The sequence below is a fragment of the Mirounga angustirostris genome, unplaced genomic scaffold, assembly GCF_029215605.1.
Source record: "Mirounga angustirostris isolate CCGP_5_RB_7025 unplaced genomic scaffold, mMirAng1.0.hap1 SCAF_8, whole genome shotgun sequence".
Lineage (NCBI taxonomy): Eukaryota > Metazoa > Chordata > Mammalia > Carnivora > Phocidae > Mirounga > Mirounga angustirostris.
The window spans coordinates 88,687,277-88,699,006 of record NW_026991716.1 but is presented as its reverse complement, the minus strand read 5'-3'; the positions used below and the strand labels follow the sequence as shown (position 1 = coordinate 88,699,006).

Genomic DNA, 11,730 nt, shown 5'->3' with positions numbered 1-11,730 from the left:
TTTATTTATTCGAGAGAGAGAGAGAGCACAGAGGGAGAGTAAGAGGGAGAAGGAGACTCCCCACTGAGTGGAGAAAGTGATATGGAGCTCCACCCTGAGACCATGACCTGAGCCAAAGGCAGACGCTTAACCAACTGAGTCACCCAGGCGCCCCAACTAACTATAATTTAAATAAAAACTTGGAGAAAAAAAGAAAGAAAAAAGAACCTGAAAACCATCTCTCTGAAATGCAATCACCAAGGATGATAGAGCCCCTAACTCCCAGTTTCTGGACGAGGGTAGGAGCCTAACTTCAGTGGGAGTCTTGCTTCAAGTTGCTGGGTGATGGGCATTAAGGAGGGCACGTGATGTAATGAGCACTGGGTAATGAGCATTGCAACTGATGAATCGCCGAACTCTACCTCTGAAACTACATTATATGTTTATTAATTTAATTTAAATAAAATAAAATTTAAACAAAGTTGCAAAACTACCTCCTTTCACAAAGATATGCTTAGTTTTCCTTTGAATAAGGCCAGTTAGCAGAGATGAACTTGCTAGTTGTCTATTGCTGACCTGAATTTTGTTTTAGAAAAGAATCAAGGATGTTTAGATTCCTTTGAAGAATTTTTAAATTGTTCTAGTCTATGTTATTGATGGAATTATGTGCCCCTCCATTTATATATTGAAGCACTGACCCTCAGTGTCACAATATTTGGAGATAGGGCCTTTGCAGAGATACTTAAGTTAAATGAAGTAACAGGATGGAGGCCCTAATAGGACTGGTGTCCTCATAAGAGGAATAATGGATACCAGAGCTCTTTCTTTCTTTCCATGCGCAACAAACCAACAAACCACAAACCAACCTTGACAACACCTTGATCTTGGACTTCTAGCCTCCAGAACTGTTAGAAAACAAATATCTGCTGTTTAAGTCACCTAGTCTGTGTTACTTTGTCACGGCAGCCCAAACTGACTAAGATAGTATGGGAACCGTTATTATTATTTTTAATTATTATTTGTTTTGTTGTTGTTCTTGTTTTTAAGATTATGAGATAATGGAAACTCCAGAGCCCCACTAACACATTCACATACTCTTTTGGGAGTGACTGTAACACTTGACCTCTGGCAATATCAGGCCCTTCTCATAGGTTTTTTAGAATTAAATGAGAAAATACATGTGAAGTCCTTTTGAGCAAAAGTGCACAAACTGTATTTCTAGAAGAAAACATTTCTATAGGGACTTGAATTTAGTAATCAAGAATTTGTGATTATTAGAACAGATTGCTTTGCCCTTAGGGAGTTTATAATATACAAAGCAAAATACACATTTAATAAATAATAAATTGTTATGATTCTAAACAGGAGGCATTAACACACGCACCATGTGGCCTATACATTTTAGAGATGTTAACAACAAATTCTGTCAAATTAAATATAAATGAAAATACTAAAAAGTACTAAACATGAAACATTAAAGAAAATATAATTCACATTTAATTTAGGTGGCAAGAAAAACAAGATATGGAGTGCATATTGATTCCATTATAATTAATTTTCTCTTTTGTTTTTGCATATTAGATATAGTTATTGATGAGTTATCATTGACCATTCAATTACATGATGTATTTATAGAAAGTGAAAAGGTAAAAAGCATCTGGAAATATGTTTATCTTCAAGAATTTATGCCTAAAGGATTTGATTTGATAGAAATTATAAGAAAAGCATAAACAGTAACTTTTATCAAATTATATTTTTATAAAATTTAGAAAAGAATTATCTGGGGGTGCCTGGGTGGCTCAGATGGTTAAGCGTCTGCCTTCGGCTCAGGTCATGATCCCAGGGTCCTGGGATCGAGTCCCGCATCAGGCTTCCTGCTAGGCGGGGAGCCTGCTTCTCCCTCTGCCTCTGCCTCTCTCTCTCTCTCTCTGACTCTCATGAATAAATAAATAAAATATTAAAAAAAAAGAATTATTTGTATTTGGCTAAGTTATTATATTAAAAAAATATTCTTACCATTCAATTGATTCACACTTTCAATCAGTTGATTTTCATATTTTTACGCTAGGTATTTGTAAAGCCTATATATAGGGATAATGATTATTCAAAAACAATGTTTTAATGAACTACATATATTCCTACTGTGATGCTCAATATTTTTTTGTTCACTTAATAGATATGCAATGAGATTCTAATTCATTTCTGAACTACAGATACAGTTAAAAAGTACTCTGACCTTGTGAATAATATGCCCTTTTGAATTACATATTTTAATATAGTAGGGGAGAAAAACAGTAAATAAACAAAAATGTAATATAATTATAATATAATATATATTATAAAATGCTATGGATAGAAATGAAGCTTAATAAAAGTATAGAGAGTGAAGAAAGAAGGTGGAGGAAGGACCATTATATAGATATGATATGTGAGAAGAGACACAAATGAAACAAGGGACTGAACTCTACCAATTATACAATATATGGGGAAGAGTATCATATTCAAAAAACCAAGCAATCCCAAAGGCCTTCTTCTTGAAGAAGAAACAAGTAATAGCACTGTTAGAATAGCCTGGTGATCATTAGTGTGGCAAGAGAAGAGTGAGTGAGATTAGAAGCATTGGGAAATGAGGTTGTAGATATTTGCAGGGGCAAGTTCAAGATCACATACAGGGACACAAAGCCAGAAAAGTAGAGTGTAGTTTGGTGAGAATTTCAGATATGATTTGAAGGTAGAACAAACAGCAATATCTGATAAAATGGCTATAAAAGAGAGGCAAGAAAGATCCTTGGATTTATTTGTTTAGCAAGTAGGTAAACTGTGCCATCACTTACTGAGAAGAAAAATACCAGAGAAGAAGCAGCTTAGGTGGGGGAAAGCGAAAGCTTGGTTTTGAATAGTTTGAATTTAAGATGCTTATTAGACACCAAAATGAATATATCAAATAGGCAATTGTGCATACAAATCTAGAATTTAGATAAGAATATGGGATGGAATTAAAATATGGGAGTAATCATTATATTGATGGAACTTTAAAACCTTGGAACTAGAAATGACTACCAAGACATTAATGTAAATGATGAGTGTATAAAGTGCTAAACTCTGGCAAATTCCAACAGTTAAAGATGGGAAGGAAAAGATTGGGCAAGAATGATTAAGAAGAATAGGCCATGTGCTACATATTTCTTTGTTATCTAGAAGTGAAGTGAAGAATGTGTTTCAAAGAAGAATTGCTGAATGTGAGAGTAAGGTGAGAATTCTCAGTACATCTGGATTGGAAAGATGAAGGTCATTGTTGACCTTGACAAAAGTTGTTTTGATAGAATGGTAAGGATAAAACCCAATTGAAGAGAAAAGTTTGTAAATAGAGGGCACAGAAAGCTCAGGATGAAAATTAAAATGGAAAAAAAAAAACAACTTTTGAGTTGTTTGTCTATAAGAAGGTACAGAAATATGAATCAGAAACTTGGGGAGAGAAGAGTCTGTAGAAAAATAAGATTGACATTTTTGTTCTTAAGATGGAAGCTATTTTACCAATGAGGATTTTGATAGGAAGTTAACTTGAATGCAGCTGACTACCTCTTTAGCTCCATGATGGCAAAACATGCCCTGTTCTGGTTTCCATTTACTTCCTGTGGTTCCACAGACAGATCACCACAGATCAGGCAGTAAATGAAAATGAGCTGGTTGCAGCTAGGGATGTGAAAACTTGGAGCCATGGTTCTATCACTCATGAAAATATCTTCAGTTTTGGAGTCAACTGTAGCTACTCTGTAAGGAGCAGCATCTTCCCAGTTAACGTCCTGGTTCTTACTCTCCCTCCACCCGTTCCAGACACCTAGCTGAATCCCTCACTCTGGGACTTCAGACTGCTGAAGATAAAGACAACAGCTCCAACCACATTGCTGATGACTACCCAGTGATGGTTACTTCATGATACCATTTATGTGGAGGTCTCCTTCTGTCACAGAACAGGCTCTTACCTAGGGCTGATCCTGTGTCAGCATTGGGCCACATCCAGTACAAATCTTCTGCATCAGCTACAGTGGCCCATGCTGGGGAAGGGATGCCTCAAACCCAGAGATAATTAACCAACCCAATGGGCCCTTGTGCAGAAAGCTTGGATCTACCATTTCCTTCTCACCACTAGCACTTCAGCATTTTCACTCAACGTTGCAAACTCCATGGCAAAGCTGGAACTTAGGACCCTGGTGTATCTGCACTGCAATGCATTGGTCTGTCAGCCTACTGGGACGCCATCGTGTATGATAACCTGTCATGAAGATGAAGTGTTGACATCCATTTTTAGAACAGTACTGTTGGCATTTCTCGTTAGAATCCCATAATTCTACTCCAAGCCACTAAGGACTCTTCAGAAAACCCCCGTAAATACTCAAGTTCTCGGGCGCCTGGGTGGCTCAGTTGGTTAAGCAACTGCCTTCGGCTCAGGTCATGATCCTGGAGTCCCTGGATTGAGTCCCGCATCGGGCTCCCTGCTCGGCAGGGAGTCTGCTTTACCCTCTGACCCTATCCCCTCTCATGTGTTCTCTCTCATTCTCTCTCTCTCAAATAAATAAATAAAATCTTTAAAAAAAATACTCAAGTTCTCCTATAGACTCCATAGCTCTGAAGGTGGCAGGCCTTTTTAGGACTTAATTGTGGAGCCTTGTTAGTGTCCTACTTCACTATCAGGAAATTAGACACGAATTACTTATGGCCAATGTATTAATGAAAACAGATTGCATTAAAAAAGAGAGGGTTAGCCCTCTAGGACATGCCCTTTCTAGCTGTCTGCATCAAATGGCTTCTGAGATGGAAAGTGAGACTTTAATTTTTGGGTACTATTGGAAGGAAACATATCTGCATGAGTTTTACCTTCTTGAACTGATGAGCAGCTTGAGTACCAGGAAAAAAGTCTTGAAGCTAGAATGTAAATGTGACAGATGAAGCTTCCTCCCTAGAAATTCTTGACATTTGCAGAAAGTAAAAAATGACCCTATGGGATTTTTCTTAAGCTTATTAATTCCAAAAAATCTACTAAATATTTGGAATTGTTTACTGGCCATCTTCTTCCTGAAATTTGGAAGTTATAGAGAGATCTGGTAGGATGAAGGCTTCCTGAAAGTGCATTAGCGGGTGGCAGATGGCCAAGCTACCATTCTGCCAACCAACACAAGACAGCTTTACCCTCTACCTTGTTGTAGTGCCACCACACTTGGGGCATTCCAACAAGCATAACTGATTTCAATGAGCTGAAAAATAAAAGTAACCACTGACGAAGACTACCAGCCAGAATAAGAACATTAACTTGCCCTTTTGGAGCCACTGGAGAAGTCAGAAGACTATCTCATTAAACAAATAAACAAATATTAAAACATTTAAGACTATGTATTAGCTATCTATTATTGCATAACCAGTACCATAAACTTAGTACCATAAAAAAATACATGCTTATTATCTGAAAATTTCTGTGCATCAAAACTTGGTCATAACTTACCTCGGTTCTCTGCAAGGCCACAAGCAAAGTGTTTTCCAGAGTTGGATTCCTATGTAGAGGCTCAACTGAGGAAAAATCGATTTCCAAGCTCAGATTCCTGGAATAATTCTCTTCTTTCTCTTTCCCTACTCCTCCTTCTTCCCCTTCCTCTCCTTCTTGTCCATTTTCTTCTCCTTTTCCTTCTCCTCCTTCTCTCTTCCTTCTTCTTTTTCTTGTTTTTTGGTAAAACTGAGGACCCTGGCTTCTTCCTACCTATAGACAGCTCTCAGCTCCTAGAGGTTACCTGCTATTTCTTGCCACATGTTGGCTTACTTCATCAAAAGAACAAGGAGAATCCCTACAGAGATACTGCTAGCAAGACAGAATGCAATTTAACATTGCATAATGAAGGGTGCAATGTTCTCTTGGTCAACAAAGAAAGTTGCAGGTCCAGGAAGGGGAAAGTATTTTGTAAAGTCACGATCACCATGAGACAGGGAACATGGGTGCCACTTTATGATGTCCTGTACACAAATGATAAATACAGCAAGTGTTTTGAAGCTAAAATAAGAACCTGAATTCATATCAAAATTATTCAGTAGCTGAACTGAAGTATATCTTTAATGACTTTGCACATTTTGATGTTATCTGTCTCTAGAGAGGGCTCACTTTTTTCACTGCTAGCCAGAGAAAAGTGGGGGTTTATCATCTTAATCCAGTCAGGGATTGAGATAAATTGAAGGTGGGTTGCAGTTAGTGTAAGGCTCATTTTATATCTGCTTTGCTCTTTTTCATAGGGTATAGTCCACGGCTTTCAACTAAGAGCCTAATGTTTCACCAGGGACCCTTTCTGGAAGGGTTCTATATTTTAATCTTTCTTCCTAGAACTATAAGACTGAAAAAAAAATTCCTTCTCCACTTAGAGTTTTTAGGCTTATATTAAATCTCCCACTCTGCACAGTTTCTGCTTCACCAACTGTTTCCAGGTAAAAAGCTGCAGATCATTAGCTGGCCTTTCCTAAATTATCCCTTCCTTGTGATCTCTGTCCCTCTAATCCCGTTGGTTCCAGGTTTCTGATACTACCATATACTGTTTTTAAACATTATCCTAATTTTGAAGTTGTTTCTAGAAATATTGGTCTTTCAAAAACTTTTTTATCTTACAGTAAATCAGAAGACCTTCTGTATCTAAAAAAAATTATACACCTCACTTTCCCATTCTTCCTGTCATTTTATTACCTCATATTTCTCTATTTATTCTGAGTCCATTTTCCCCTGAGAATATAGAGAAGTATATTCTTTATTTTGTTTGTGTTTTTTTTTTCTTTTTGTTTTATTTACTATATGCTACTTGCTTCTATCACTTCCTCTCATTTTTGTGTCTATTTACTCTTTCGAGAATACTGTGGAAAAGGCTATTTGGAGTAAACTGGAAAACTAACACTCAACCTTGCATGTGTTGCCTTAAAAAAACTAATGGAAATTCTGAATATCTCTGATCTTATGTAGATCCGCCCCACTATCTATTGCTACATAACAAACTATCCCAAAATTTATTGGCTTGAAACAATGATCATTTTATTCTACCTCATCAGTTTGTGGGTCATGAGTTCAGGCAGGCTGACTTTTCCGTTTCACATGTTGCTAATAGATGTCGCTAAGTGGTTTTCAGCTGGCAGAGGGCTGCCTTGGATGATCCAAGATATCTGGCCTCCCATGTTTTGTGCCTTGGCAGAGATAGTTCCAAAGCTGGGCTTAGCTGGGACTCTCAATCAGAGAATCTACATTAAGCCTCACCACTGTTGTCATCAGACTTCTGCCATGGCAACTCAGAGATCCCTAAGACAATGAGGCCCAGGTGGAGGCTGGAGAGATTCTTTATGTCCTTGCTTCAATGTCCCAGAATGTCATTGTCGCTGTATTTGATTGGTCAAATCATACAGGCCAGCCCAGGTTCAAGAGAGGGAATTAGAGTCTGCCTATGAGTGGAGGAGTAGCAAACAGTATGTGATCATCCTTAATATATCACAATATCATTGTTGCATTTTTAGCATTTGCCACTGCCCAACCCCTATCCCTTTCAAGGAGAACAAGTTATAAAGTGGGTTTATAAAATAGCTCATGGCAATGTAATAAGTCAATTATTATATTGTAATATTTAGTGCTTAATTATCACTACTTAGCTTACTCTCTCTGCAGCTATAAAGCCAAATGTGCTTTATCTCTGTCATGAACTGATCCATAAAGCTAGGATATTTCTCAGGGTTAGGAGTCCTAATTAGAGTTTAAAATTATGTGTCTTATTCATGCTGGTTAGAAAACTATTTGAATCTCAGCTTTAAGTCTATACTTTTATACATTGATTTTTGATACTGCAGTGGGGATTCTGCAATGTATAATTCTTTGTCATGTGGATTCCTCTTATGCTTTTTCAATACAGGCACTGGAGAGAGACTGAGGCAAAAAGAGGAAAGAAGGGACTTGTCAATGCTTGTTGTTCCTCTCAGTGTCACTTTATCAATGTTGCTTCCCCCTTGCTGCAGCAGTGGTTTTGAATTCCTAGAATAGTTTGGCTCTTTCGGAACCATCCTCATCACCACCCCTCCCCTCTGGGGGGTTACCAGAATTAAGCTGACTTCCAGCTCTACACATCTGAAAAGATGTGATGCCAACATTAACAGATGATGCTATCTCCTGAGTAGTGTCTCAGCCCTGGTTCTGTGGGACCTTATTTTGAGCTTCTAAAGTACTAGGCATTACTCCTTGCTCAAAGGTCTTAGTTATTATCTATAGATTCCCCCCTGGCCACCTCTGGTTTACCAGACTAGCTGGCTTGGCAACCTCTCTTCACCCGCCTGATTCCCAAATCTGTGTAGATGCTACTCTTGGCCTCTAGGTTCTGAGAACTCCAAAGCTTTTTCCCATATCTAAAGGCAATACCCATTCTCTCATTTATTCCTCCTGCCTTACTTCATTTCTTCCCCTTCTGCCATTTAAGTTCCCCAATATCTATTTAACCAATTTCTTATATTAAATTTTCTCTGTTGAGATAGCTAATGTAGTTTCTTTTTTTCCAACTGAACTCTCCCTGATAACCTGTACGGATCCTCCTTCATCCTTCATTCCCTCGGGATCTGCCTCAGGAAAATACAAGGCAAAATTCTAACACATTTGTGGTAGCTCACTCAACTTTCTTCATTCCACTTGATAATTCTGAAAGAACCCAGTTCATGTATAAAGTCCTTTTCTGCTTAGAAGAACTTCCTTACTAAACCCAGGCTAATACAGAACACTTGAGCTGGAGAAAATAACTGAGATCAAGGCCTAAGAGAAAACACCTAATAGTAAGGCATTTTTACTCTGTATCTGTTTCCTTTCTGTTAGTAATAATAACATTTTCTAGAAGCACTTCCATAATAGTTTCTCTCTTTTCAGGAGTGATTCTTCATCCTTGACCTGAGCAGAGTAAACTTACTCTGGGTGTGTATCTTCTGTCCTCCCTTGTCTAGGTGACAAGTACATTAAAATTGACAATGTATTAAGTACTATAAAAAGTGTTATTGGAATTTTAGAAAACAGATAAATCTGTATGAGGGGCTTCAGATAAAACTTTATAGGCACAAAGATAATTTATTGAAGGGGTGTGTTGGAGGTTCCCAGAGTTAAGGGGATAGAGAATGTGGGCGATGAGAAAATTGCATGTGAAAACTATATTATTGGATCAATCCTTGGTTTATTCATAAAGATTTTGAACAATACTTTTATCAGTAAGTAATGAATTCAGAGTTTATTCAGACTTGATCAGATTTGTTTATCATAGTACTCTGACATTGGACTCTAATTCCACGCCCCCCAAAATGTATTTTGTTCTTTTTGCTTATGGCTTTACACTGCCTTCTTATTCTACAGCCAATATTTCTGTTATATCTCCCTCAACAGTTGATTGTCTCCTTAACTTAATCTTATTAATCTACATCTCATAACAAATATGGCTGCCAAAGTTACCAATTTCACTCTACACTTTATCTTCTCATTGCTGGCTCCTCTCATAAGGCCTCCATGACTGTGCTGCCAAACTTCCTTAAAGGTCTTCTTACCTGTAGCATCGTGCCTATTGTTTACTGCTGAGACTTCTGTATATTGGATAACTAGAAACTCTGTGTGTGAGTATTCCTTATCTAATCTAGAGTAAAAGAAGAATGAATAAAACTAACAACAATTTTTCATTTCTCATTAATAACTAAATTCATTTCATTTCTATGTTATGAGACTAAAACATAAGGAGCATAGGTAGAGAAATAGTGAGAAACAACTGAAGGTGAACAATTTCTGGGTGCTGTAAGAAAATGGAGAAATAGAAGAAAAATGGGGACTCAAAGTGAAACTTAAAGGGCTATTAATGGCAGTGCATAAAAAAAATCTGCTTGTGAATTTTATTATCTGAGCAAAAGGAAGTACTGACGAAAAGTCTTCTAGCTTCTATTTTCTAAAAGGCAGCTATTCAGGACAGTGGTTTTCTATTCTCCTATGTGAATGTAAGTTAAGGACATATTACAGAGGCCACAGTTTTAGCACCACTTATAAATTCTTCTGGATATCACATTTAAAATGGAATCATTAAATTGTCCTTATAAGTCCACCAAGATTGTATGTATGCATGCACAGTATAACTATGTTGACATGGCAATGAGAATAGAGTAAATCAAACCCAGGTACCCCTTATTCCAAATCTCTTGGTACTTTTCCCACTAAATCCTACTTAATATAGAGTACATTGGCATAGCTCATATAATAGTATATTCAAGGTGAGAGAAAAAATAAATGTACTATTCAGATACATTCCAGTTTTAAATTTCATAAGACAAATACCTTTAGTATGGTTTAGTTTCAATATCCCAACTCACTTATTATTCAATTCACTATGCAGTGATATGAATAGAAAAAAAATGAAGTTAATACCATCTACTGATCTGGCTTTCCCCACTAGAGACCAGCTTTCTTACTAATTCAGTCATCTTCCTCTTACTAGATAAAATCATGCAGCCACTCAGTCTTTTACACTAATTGAAAAAATGCTGATTTTATGCACTGATGGACTACAAAACTTCACTGGAGAGTTTCTGTGATCATAAGTACATTTGATCATTTTAAATAGTGCTCAGGGACCAGATAGCAGAGAGACTAATTCATCTCTGTTTGGAAGGTCTGTACACAGCATAAAGAGGCATTTCTAATTCCACTCATTACTTCTTCTGAGAAAAAGAATTTTAAGTATTTTATCAGAGTTCTAGTAAGAAAAAAAATTCATTTAAATAACATAATCTAAAATCTATATCTGATTTTTGGATATCATAATTAGAATGCACAGAAATTATCAGTGAGTAAAATTACTAATGGGCCTTAAAGTTATCTTATTTTTATTTAAATTAGATGTCAAAATTAATTTTTAAGAGTGTGCAATTCATGCCTTCATATCTCCCCAATCTGTGGGTACAAATTACGTCAGGATTATGTTAACATCAATAGTATATTTTCTTGTCTTCACAGCTGTAGTTCAGCTTGTGGATCCTTGTTCTATTTGCTACTTAAAGGAGTCACACTGTCACTAACTAAAGACATTCTGATACTCTTAAAGCAGATAATACTTAAGAATTTTTGTCCCAAAATATAAGCCTGGATTAGTAATAACTGCCTTTCTCCAAACAGTTTTACTTGTATTCTGAAGCATTATTGTTTTCTTTGAACAATGATTGTGTGGCAGCCTTTACATTTTACATACTAGGAGTTTAATGATGAATAAAAACATAAAGGAAAGACTCTGCTCTCATGAACTGTGCATCTTCAGAAGATGATGAGAGATGAATAATAAATAAGGAGACACAAAAAGAAAAGGAATGAAATTGTAAATGAGATGAGAAAATGAACAAGTGGATATAGCAAAGAGTGATAGGGGCAGATGCTTTTTTATATGGAAAAATCAGGGAAAGTCTTCCTGAAAAAATGATCTGCCCTGAAACCTAAGGAATAAAGAGAGGCTAGCCACCAAGCACAAACAAAATAAACAAATGAACCAAAACTAGAGAAAAAATGAAGGTAGCATGTACTGCTAATGAAAATCACTTAAGAGAGAATAAATGGATTGAATTAAAGAAAAATAAAAAACATAAAGGTGATGAGTAAACTATAACCAGAACCTCTGAATCACTCAAGGAAACAATTAACTATGGGGTTTTCTCCCATAGCTCCCTGACATAGCATCCTTTCTCTAGGTCTGC

General features: G+C 36.7%; 1 pseudogene; it reads left to right on the top strand.

Moving 5' to 3' along the window:
- Positions 1 to 3,570: 3,570 nt before the first annotated feature.
- Positions 3,571 to 4,183, top strand: LOC123836482 (zona pellucida sperm-binding protein 4-like; annotated as a pseudogene).
- Positions 4,184 to 11,730: the final 7,547 nt, after the last annotated feature.